The sequence below is a fragment of the Eleutherodactylus coqui genome, chromosome 10 (assembly GCF_035609145.1).
Source record: "Eleutherodactylus coqui strain aEleCoq1 chromosome 10, aEleCoq1.hap1, whole genome shotgun sequence".
NCBI classification, from domain to species: domain Eukaryota; kingdom Metazoa; phylum Chordata; class Amphibia; order Anura; family Eleutherodactylidae; genus Eleutherodactylus; species Eleutherodactylus coqui.
The window spans coordinates 141382785-141394075 of NC_089846.1; the positions used below are offsets into that span (position 1 = coordinate 141382785).

Consider the following 11291-nt stretch of genomic DNA (forward strand, 5'->3'; position numbering starts at 1 on the left):
TGCCTGGCACCATGCCAATGACGACATCGGGTGGCAAGGCACAAATTAGTGATAAAAAAAACCTGTAGAGGCGTAATATATAGAGGGGCTGCTCCATCCATGGGGATACTGCTATCTGTATGCTGGTATTAAAAGGCTCATGATGCTGCGTAAAACACTGTTTTATACTGTAAGATGTGCTGGTATCATATCGGGTGGGATCCTGTATTAAATGTGGAGGAGCTCCTTCCGGTTGTCTTTCTCAGGAAAGGGAGGACATCAAGATGCCGTGGTGAAAGGAGGTCAAAGTGAACTGAGTCTCTGGTATGACGTGAAGGACAATAAAGCCAAACCAGCAGGCAGCACATTTCCAGATGTGCAAACTTCTTCAGAAGACAAAACCTATAGATAGAACCCAAAGTCTAATGGGCAAGAGACATAAGGGCATCGTATAACCACTCATAGCCACGTTGCAAGAGTCAGCGTCACATGAGCAAGTGTGCCGTTCTCCACCAGGGAAGGTACCACCACTGCCAGTTTGGCCGCACCATCATAATTATAGATTTTGAGTGAACTAGTGCAACGGAAATATGGATAGGCAAGATAGTATTAGATTCGACTCACCAGGTGTGTTGCATCCGATGGCACCACACCACAAACCTAGAAGGTCTTATAACGATGTAATCTAATCCTGCCAGGATTTTATGTAATTAACTCCCAGCAAGGAATCACAAGGGGAGTATATGAGTCTGTCATTGGATCCCATGGACCGTGCCAAGAAGCATATCCAGGACAAATAATTGGATGGGCGCTGCACACCCCAGTAGGAGATAGTACTATAAAAGTGGTGACATATATATCTGGGGGGAAGAGGGACTGATCGGCACCTCTCAGCCCCAGCTCATCAATAAGGCCTGATAACCAATGAAGGTTCTCCAAAGTTTGAAGATTTATTAGTCAGATAATACACAACCTAACCCCTTTTGAGGACGTAAAGGGACGCCTTCCTCAAGATTTAGGAATACAGTGCAAAGATATTTAGAAGATGTATACCTGGAGATCAGGTCTGTAAAACACCAAAGATCTGATGGAAACTTCCGGATGCCATTTCCAATACAAATTGGGGAACGTGCGTTGTAAATGTCAATGCTAAGTAGGGTGGAGGGGCAGAGAGGGCATAACTGTACATATATATATACAGAAATAGCTAAACATGTTACAGGGTAAGTCATGGCCAATACCTATCACTCGATTGCTCCTCTGTTATCGTTCTGAACTTCAAGGATTGGGTGGGGAGGTGAGGGGCAAATTCGGATCCAAAGGAGGCTTGTCCTACCCCTGAATGGCAAAGTAGTGTTTTTTATTTCACTGGAATACATTTTCTAGATCTGGTCAACTTTAACTCCCTTTTTTGTTGCTTCAAAGAACCTCTTGATGGTTTGTTACAGCGTGTGTAAGTGATGGAGGTTTGTGCCCCTTCTTGGAACGTCATTGTACCGAGTAACAACTTCTGACCATAGAACGTTGCAGGGATGCCCAATATAACCAGCACAGGGGTGTCCACTGAATTCAGTGGGAACTTCAACCGCTGAAAGATAATCCTCACCTCAAAGGTCTTCCAACAAGACCCCCAAAAATCAGGTTCTAGATCCCTCAATCCACAACTAATCTTCTATTCTATAGGAAGGTTCTTGCTGTAAGCCGTCTTTATTCGCATCCGTTATCTTATACAGTCATTTTTCATTTGCCACATATCCTCCGGTTCTTATATTAATAAGTTATGGCCATAAGTTATGGTAATAAAATCTCACTTTTCCTGAATATAAGATATGGAAACATATTCTCTCCGACTCACAAAGTTGCGCGCAGCTCCTGGGCATGCAGAATCACAGAGCAGATCTGCTGTGATATTTGCTCCAAATTACCATCACGTTCCGAGGAGCAAGGCGGCTGCAAAACATGATTTGTGTAAAGTATCAGCCTATTTGCATCTTGTCTTTTGGGGTAAAGAAAAACAAGGCAAATATGAAGATGACCCTATTCTTGTCCATAGGGGGCAGTCTAATAAGAGATAGGCCAGGTACAGCATTCTACATAGTTTGTCAAATCAATGGCTGAATGGGTCTGAGAAGACAAAAACATTTCCTTCCCTGCACCTACTGGCAGGACATATGAAGTGCAATCATCAACACATGTCGAGGATGACTGGGAGTAATACTTAGATATTCAGCAAAATAAATGAGCGGGCTGAGCAGTGTCTAAAGACCTTTGGCCAGTAGGGGGCATACTGCTCCTCGGTCCAATGCAACAATCAAAGTTACATTGAAGTTTTACCTTTGCAACTATTTTTGCATTTCTCCAGTGCATCTAAAAGGAGATACAAATAAAGCAACTTTACAAATAGACTTAATTAAAGTCTCAAATCATGTAATAGCTACAAATCCTAAGCAGACCGGTATCTCTCCATGGTAACAGACTACAAACTGTGTAGTCTGAGGCTGTAGCCCCATCTATTTGTTCTCAATGGCTTGTTAATATGAGGGTCAATCGGGCGGACTTAGAGATGTAATTACATCAGTTTTCTTGTGTCATACTTGTGCTAAACACCATATTCATCAAGTCTCTGCAGCAGGTTTTCTGATATGTAAGATTTTGAATGTTTGCTTATCAGTAGGACTAACAAAGAGGGGCGAAAGATCCTACCAACCATCCTCTAATATCTGTACAATTCTGGTAGTTCGCTAGCATAGCATATGATTGTGCGCCCACCTAACTTGATCTATTAGGCACCCATTGATGTAGGCCAAACGGCAACACATCTAATAAAGCGAAGGGGGAGAAAAAGCTCCAATAGGGAAGTAATTAACCCAATGTGAATTATCAGAGTTCAAACAAGGCTTGATAGTTGGTGCCAGGCAGATGGGACAGTCTATTTCTGAAGTTATGCGGGCATTTAACATCCCTCGATCCAAGTGTCATGTGTGTATTGGGAATATGTCATGGAAGACATTATCACCCACAGTGGACAGCGCAGTGGCCGCCCACTAGTGCTTAATGATCGCGACTGACAGCATCTGGCTTGAACCTTCCATATGACCAGGAAATCGATTCCGGCAGAAATCACATTCATATTCAATGTAGGAGACCCGTACGTATATCCCGCAGGTTAATGCAGCATTCCTTAGCTTCCATGGGATATGGGAGCAGATGACCCACCAAAGTGCCTCTGTTACCATGAAGACACCGGGCACAGCACCTCATCTGGGCTCACCTGGATTAACTAGACCCTAGAGGATTGGCAACATGTGGCATGATCCAATGAGTCATAGTACCAATTGTTTTGGGCTGGTGTTGGGTTCCTGTGTGGCAGAGACTCTATGAAGCCATGGATCCCAGTTGTTGACAAGGCACTGCGCAGGCTGGTGATGGTTCCATACTGGTGTGGGGTGTGCCCTTATGACATTGGTTGGATCCACTGGTCCACCTAAACATGTCATTGACTGGTGCCCACTGTATGTTCACTGCTTGGTGACTATTTGCAGCTCTTCATGGACTTCATGTACCACCACAATGATGAGATATTTCAGCAGGATAAGGCACCATGCCATCAAGCCCAAGTTGTGAAAAATTGGTCTGAGGAGCATTGCAGAGAGTACCTACGAACGGTGCAACCTGCATGTTCGCTCAACATGAGCCCCATCGACCATTCATGGGATGTGGTGAAAAAGTCCATTAGCACTCAAGATCCTGCACATACAAATACGTTGGAGCTGTGGGTGGCTATCCAGATGGCATGGCTCAACAACCCTCCCGACAACTTATGGCCACTTGTGGAATCTATGCCATGTCGAGTTGCTGGACTTCGCCGGGCTAGAGGGGGTCCTACACATTATTAGCTCCATCTGTACCATGATTTTTGTCATGTCAGTGCATCAACACAAAGAGAAGACCAATATTAAAAGGGATGGGGTCACAAACCTAAAGCTAATCCCTACCCAATATTTTAAGAGTCCATATAGAAAATGTACTCATGTGTTTCTGTACATGGTTCATGTTGGGATGACTTGATTCTAGTTATTACAGACCATAACCTTTAAAAGGGGTTTAAGTGGGTGTGCATGTCCTTCATCAGTGAGAATGACCAGGACCCCCTTCATTCTTAAAATGGGTGAAGGTCCTAGTAGCTGGTGACATGTCATGATAGTATTTGACTGAAATACCCAATTAAAGGTTAATGAAAACGTAATAACATACTGTAGCTAATGATGTGGGGGCTATAATGGCACTCAGACCCTGATTACTGAGGGGGCCAAAGTACCACTGTGCCACGTACAAGAGCACCAGTGCTACAAATATCCTAGGACAGTCTGGGCGGCCCAGTTGTAATAAAGCCATGATAAAGTCTCTCATCCAAGCACCAAACATTTTGTGCACCTGGAACAAGTACAAGAAAATAGCTGTGACATTTATGCTGCGTACAGAAAAGTTATCGCCTGAAGGCAGAAGAAGTATTGTACAGGACCCAGAATATGAAATACAAGGCAAAAACATAACAATTCCTGCCATGAAGGGGATTTATCACAGTCAGACAGCACATTATAGGAGTCGTCTGGGCTAAAAGCCCTATGTGGAAATACCCTATTAGAGAGTTCAATAGAGTTAAAAGGGTTGTCCTACAAAAGTAAGTTGTCCCCGATTCACAGGTTAGGGAATAACTTGCTGATTGGTAGAAGTTCATGCTCTGGGGCTCTGCCGATCCTGGATGGAGAGGCGGGGCATACGAGCGGCAGATATCAGAACTATTTTCAGGATTGGTTGGATCCCCACTGATCAGCAATATATCCGCTATCCTGTGCATCTGGCATAACTTCCCAGGTACAACGCATTTAATATAGAGAGCGGCTGCAAAGATAATCTCTCATGCAGGAAGACCTCAGATCCGTACATAGAACAGGCATCACATTGATTTCAGTGAGACCGGTGTAATGCCCGATTTTCCCTCTGGTCATCTTGCAAGGGAATTAAAAACTGATAGATTTCGCAGCAGATTACAACTGGGGTTCCATACACCCTGTGGTTGGTTTATCATTGGGAGACCCTTGTAATAAAATTGGGATTGTCCGTAGTGGACAATACTTTTAAAGTGACTGCCGGACCTGGAGAAACAAAGATGGCCGCACCACCGGATGCACACGGTATTAGTTGGCATCGTTAGTCTAAGACACTACAACTGCTTTAATTAACCAGCACTGCAAACGAGCAGTGCTGGCCGGTCAGCACATCATATACTGATGCTCAAGGACACCTTTAAGAGAACAGTCTACCTTTAAGCAGGTCTGCTGCTTTTTGCTATTTTCTGTACTTGAACCTATTGGAAGAACAAGGGCTAATTGTGCACAATCTTTCCACTTTAACAAGTGAAGCCAACAGTTTTTTCCATCCTCATCTAATAAGATTAATCTCTGTTCAGTGAATGGAACAATTGTCTTACATAAGAAAGAAGGAAACTTGTCGATTCCACAAAGAGGTGTGAAGCAAACGCCACACACAACGCATGGAAACTGCCATCATTATAGAGGACGAGCGCCTTCTATAAAACCAGGTTTATCTAATAGTGGCAGCACACACTGCAGATTAATAGCATTTAGATCCTGCACCCCAAAAACATCTCCAAAATCATACCTGCACCCTGTGCCAGTCACTGCACTGATGCCTCCACCCTATGCTAGTCACTGTACTCATGCCTCCACCCTGTGCCAGTCACTGCACTCATACCTGCACCCTGTGCCAGTAATTGTACTCATACTTCCACCCTGTGCCAGTAATTGTACTCATACTTCCACCCTGTGCCAGTAATTGTACTCATACTTCCACCCTGTGCCAGTCACTGCACTGATGCCCCCATCCTGTTCCAGTCACTGTACTCATACCTCCACCATGTGCCAGTCACTGCACAGATATCTTCACCCTATTCCAGTCACTATACTCATACTTCCACCCTGTGCCAGTCACTGTACTTATACCTCCACCCTGTACCAGTCACTGCACTTATACCTCCACCTTGTGCCAGTCACTGTACCCATACCTCCACCCTGTGCCAGTCCCTTTACTCATACTTCCACCCTGTGCCAGTCACTGCACTGATGCCTCCACCCTGTTCCAGTCACTGTACTGTTGCCTCCACTCTGTGCCAGTCACTGTACTGATGCCTCCACTCTTTACCAGTCGCTGTAGTGATGCCTCTACCCTGTGCCGGTCATTGTACTGATGCCTTCACCCTATGCTATTCACTGTACTGATGCCTCCACTCTGTGCCAGTCACTGTACTGATGCCTTCACCCTATGCTATTCACTGTACTGATGCCTCCACTCTTTACCAGTCACTGTAGTGATGCCTCTACCCTGTGCCGGTCATTGTACTGATGCCTTCACCCTATGCTATTCACTGTACTGATAGCTCTACCCTGTGCCAGTCATTGTACTGATGCCTTCACCCTATGCTATTCACTGTACTGATGTCTCTACCCTGTGCCAGTCACTGTACTGATGCCTCCACTCTGTGCCAGTCACTGTACTGATGCCTCCACCCTGTGCCAGTCACTGTACTGATGCCTCCACCCTGTGCCAGTCACTGTACTGATGCCTCTACCCTGTGCCAGTCACTGCACTGGTTGCTCGTCAAATATAGAATACATTTAAAAGTCCTCACTCTCATCCATAGAGCTCTCCACATTGCTGCAGCACGTTATATCTCCTCCCTCTCTCTACCACCCTGCCCATGCTCTCCGCTCTACTAATGACCCAAGACTAAATTACTCTCTAATCCGAACCTCCCACTCCCGCCTACAAGATTTTTCCTGAGCTGCACCAGTTCTCTGGAATGCGCTACCCAAGACAACTAGGGTAATTCCAAGCACTCACAGTCTTAAACACATCTTTCTAAGGAGGCCTATGACACTCCCTCATCTAACTCTTCCTCTTTTACCTGTTTTCTACACTTCCCCTTGAAATCCTGACCCACTTCATACCACTACATCACCCCCACACACTAATACACTGTATATACACAGATACAGATGGTGACTGGTTCATACAGCTTTGTGCATAGTACCATATCTAATGCAGAAAAGGAGCGGACCCTTGTACAGAACAAGCACTGCTACCTCTTGTGCCAGGGTTTCACGCTGTTGAGACCCCCTAGTGATCAGCTGTATTGTGCAGAGGAAACTAGCTCTTATGTGTATAAGCAGAGACAACCTGAGTCTAATGTGGCCCCCAGGGATGGACCTTGTATAGCCTTATTGCACTTGATAACCGACTAAGGGGCTGTGGGCCACCATGGCCATTGATCTCATGTCTAAATAGTCAGTCTGGTCCTGCATGCAAATTACAGAAACAGCCAAAGGCGCTCAGGGAAGGCAGATGCTCTTCGCACAACACAGAAGGAGCTGTCCAGGATTTCAGCACTGCATACTTAAACAGGTTATCCCACCTTTCTAAAAATAAATAAAAATGATAGCAAACGGCGTAAAATAACGGAAAAAGTGATACCCGTCCAACCAATCCACCATCCATTCACCGCACAAGCCCTGGCGGTCCTTCCGGTCCTGCCGACAAGTAGACAGCCTGTGACCAAAGCAGTCAATCAATAGTCATGGTGTACTTCTAGCATCTTGGCTCCCATCAGTAGGTGGTGATGCCAGGACTATGGGACACGGCTACTACAACCGCTGATTGGCTCTAACAGTCCCATGTTGTCCGCTTGTAAGAATAAAAGGGGAAGACTGCTGGAGCTTCTGTGAGGATCGATGGAGGACTGGAGCGGACAACGCCACGCTTGTGTCATTTTATACAATTTGATGCCATTTTTTGCTCTGTGAGATAATGGCCAATAGATCTTCAGCAGTTGTGAAACTACAACTCCCAGCACATCTTGGCAGTCCTAGGGTTAATAAGGGCTATTAAAGGTAAGCTGGGCAAAACTGATATATTCTGTACCCTTGATGTAGAGCCCTAGGGGGCAGAGCATGGCACAGAGATTCAAAGACCGTTAAGGCTATGTTCACATCTACATGAGGAACCTCCGTTGGGAGCTTCTGCTGCAGACCCATCACCAGATGCCTAAACAAAAAGTCCTGGTAAAATGCTGGACAGCAGAACGGAGATCAAACGGGCATCAGTATAGTCAGGGAGTTCCATTTGGTGACGTTCCAATCTGTTTGGCCAAGGGATTACCCTTTTCTGCTCCCACAATGGAGCAGGAATACAGAACCCCCAAACACAAATGTAAAATGATGGTGTGGTGCCCCTTCCCACAGACCTAGCACAGTGTCTCTTTAACCAAGAGGGCCGCTCTAAGGAATAGTACGGTATGTGATTAACCATTATATAGATATGATATAAGTTATTTGCTGCAGCTCATCAGAGTATCAAGACGTCTAGTCGTGGTTTTACATAGGAATGTATTATCTTAAAGGGGTTGACTCTTACTATTGATGATGTATCCTCAGGATAGGTCATCCATGGTTGATCGGTGGGGGTCCGCTGCTCGGGATCACTGCTGATCAGCTGCTTGCCGGAGCTGCTGTCAGTGCAGACAGCGCTGGAAGCAGAGAGTGCTGTACGTATTGCAGCAGCCCAGTTTGGTATTGCAGGCACAGCTCCCGTTGAATACAATCTGAGCGGTGCCTGTACTACCAAACCAAGCCATTGCAATGTGATGATGCTATCTGCTTCCAGCACTGTCCACACTGACAGCAGGCTCAGGAATAAGCAGATTGATGGGGATCCCAGGTGGCGGACACCACTAATCAACTATTGAGGACCTATCCCGATGATAAAGTCCCAGAGAACCCCTTTAAGGTAATAATCAGGTTATATATGCATGGTGGACAGACATGGAGACAGCAGAGGAAGAGCGGAGGGATCTGAGGGAACAAAGACAGATCTTCACAGCCTTCACAATGACTGACTATGGCTACAACTTCCTGCCACCAGTAGAAAGAACAGCTCTGGAGCACAAACTGCTGCTCTAACAAGTGATAGATACAATGTGCAGAGTGAAGAGGTTTATGTGTCAGCAGATGGAAGCTTTACTATTGTGAGGTTCAGCAACGTAAGGAAGGCTTCGGACACGTCTACATCCACATGCATTTCTATACATACATGACTGTAAATACTCCTCATTGACACAAATAGTGCATAAAAGAGTCCCACCTGGCTGTGCTGTAAGGGATGTGCAGGCATTGGCTCACATATATACTGGTAGAGGATAGCAGACATTTGGACACCAAACCAGGCAACACCGTTGGCTTGACATGCATGCTTGAATTGGCACATATGGTGAAGCACACATGCTATAAATTACACACATGGATGAATGGACAGGAACACAACCCCAATCAGCGCTCTATTGTCATTCTCCTTAGCAACATGGATCTCCTCGCTATATTTAGTAATATACCCATCCAAGTATCTTAAGTGACACATAGAATAAGATCCACCAAGCTGGATCAGCATGTTAAGACTCACGTCACAGAGGACTCACAGCAAGCAGGCATGAAATAAGAGGCGAGACAGTGTAAGGAGCAGGAGAGAATCTTAAAGAGGGAAGGAGAAGGGAAAGGGCTCACAGCTCTCCTCTTATTTGGTACCTTTAGGATGATTGTGTGCACTGCGTGGCGGTGGCTTTAGACTGATCATAAGCTTTATATTATGGCCTTTTGCATTCATTATTCAGACATGACATCTTGCTAATGACCTATAATGTGCCAAGATATCCCCCTCTTCTTGCTTTCACTACCTCTTCTTACACGTACTGCTCAGCTCTGCTATACTGCCGTCTTGCAGAAATCTCGCAGATCATGAAGATTCCCTCCTCGGTAGTTGCATTCTGCATATTATATATATGCATATATACTGTACATGTGATATAGTACAATATGAGCCCACTGCAGAACACATTTTGTACCTGAACCATTAACCTATTCCATTCCATCAGGTGTTACCTGCTAATTCCAACACCGGGGGTCTCCTGCCTGATTATTCTACCTCCTATTGGGGTAGGAGGGTGATCACTAGTAGTCAGGGAGATGTGCAAAGCCTTTAATCAACTGCAAAGATGTGCGTAAATCCATAATTCATCCCCACGTGCTCCATGTTCTGGAGCTACCACTTGTGGACAACGCATTAGAGGATTCCGGTTAGGTGTTCCCACTAATGGAGGTTGGAATTCCCACCTGAGATGTAACAGGGCAGTGGCCATCAGTCTGGTGGGACATGACAGTGAAGGTAATGGGAAGGCGGCGGAGATAGCGATGGGGGAGATTCCCTATGTAGCCGAGGGAGCCAGCATGGAGCGTGCGGCTGGAGGAGATAATATGCTGTTTATGTGATGGAGAGACGGATACGCAAAGGTGCAATTACACACATTAAGATCAGGGAGGAGGATATGGGAAAACACTAAGTGGATAGAGGGACAGATGTGAGGAGAGCGGGCAGAGACAGCGGCTATTGTGGTGACAGGGATACCAGGCGCTGCCACACACAGGGACGGGTATGTAGCAGAGGGGACTGGCACAGAAGGCAGATGGACAGATGGATAGATAGATAGATGGATGGATGGATTTCCTCCTCACCTGCTTGCTGGTCCCTCTTTCCTCATCACTGGCTCAGATACATGACTGCCCTTCCTCTGCTCAGTCAGGGGGTCCCTTGCTGCCTGGAGAAGGGGGGTTGCAGGAGTATCAGTGTCTGCAGAAAAGCCTCAGCTCCCACCCCCCTGCTCTCCTCTCCTCCACAGCTGTTGCGCCTCCAGCTTCTCTCCACCTCCACTCCCTCTCCCTTGCCTGTCTGGATCCGCATATTGCTTTCCCCCTCCCTGTGTCTCCACCCTCCATCCCCTCCACACATCACCCACCTCCTCTCTCAGCTCTTCCTTCTTGCTGGTTGATATCCTCCACTCATGTCAGCACCTGGACAGCGCCACGAGCACTCCCTCCACCCACATGTGCTGGCACACCTGGAGGGTGCCTAGAGCAGGGCACAGCAGAAATAGGGGCTTATATAATGGACAATCATGAAGGGGAAGAGTGCAGGGCGTGCGTCTGAGGAAGTCCATGCTGAGCCCCATTGGGAGCAGGGACTGACAGGAATGGAGACTCTGGGCAGAGGGAAATGAATGGAATACAACTGTGTCCATAAGAAGTATCCACCGCATCATTATACAGGGGGCCACGGAAACGTAGACCGGCACTGCACTCTTATATATGCTGTCTGAAGGAAAACCTGTCTCTGTTACCCATAGCAACCAA

The 11291-nt window shown here is 46.3% G+C and overlaps 1 protein-coding gene across 2 annotated transcripts in view; it reads right to left on the reverse strand.

The window, feature by feature from the left end:
* SLC8A2 (solute carrier family 8 member A2) overlaps positions 1-10747 on the reverse strand; it is a 139495-nt gene extending 128748 nt beyond the window's left edge. For both annotated transcript variants that reach the window (XM_066581977.1, XM_066581976.1), the window contains exon 1: positions 10617-10747. The gene's annotated coding sequence lies outside the window, so the exon portion shown is untranslated. The remainder of the gene's footprint in view (positions 1-10616) is intronic.
* Positions 10748-11291: the final 544 nt, after the last annotated feature.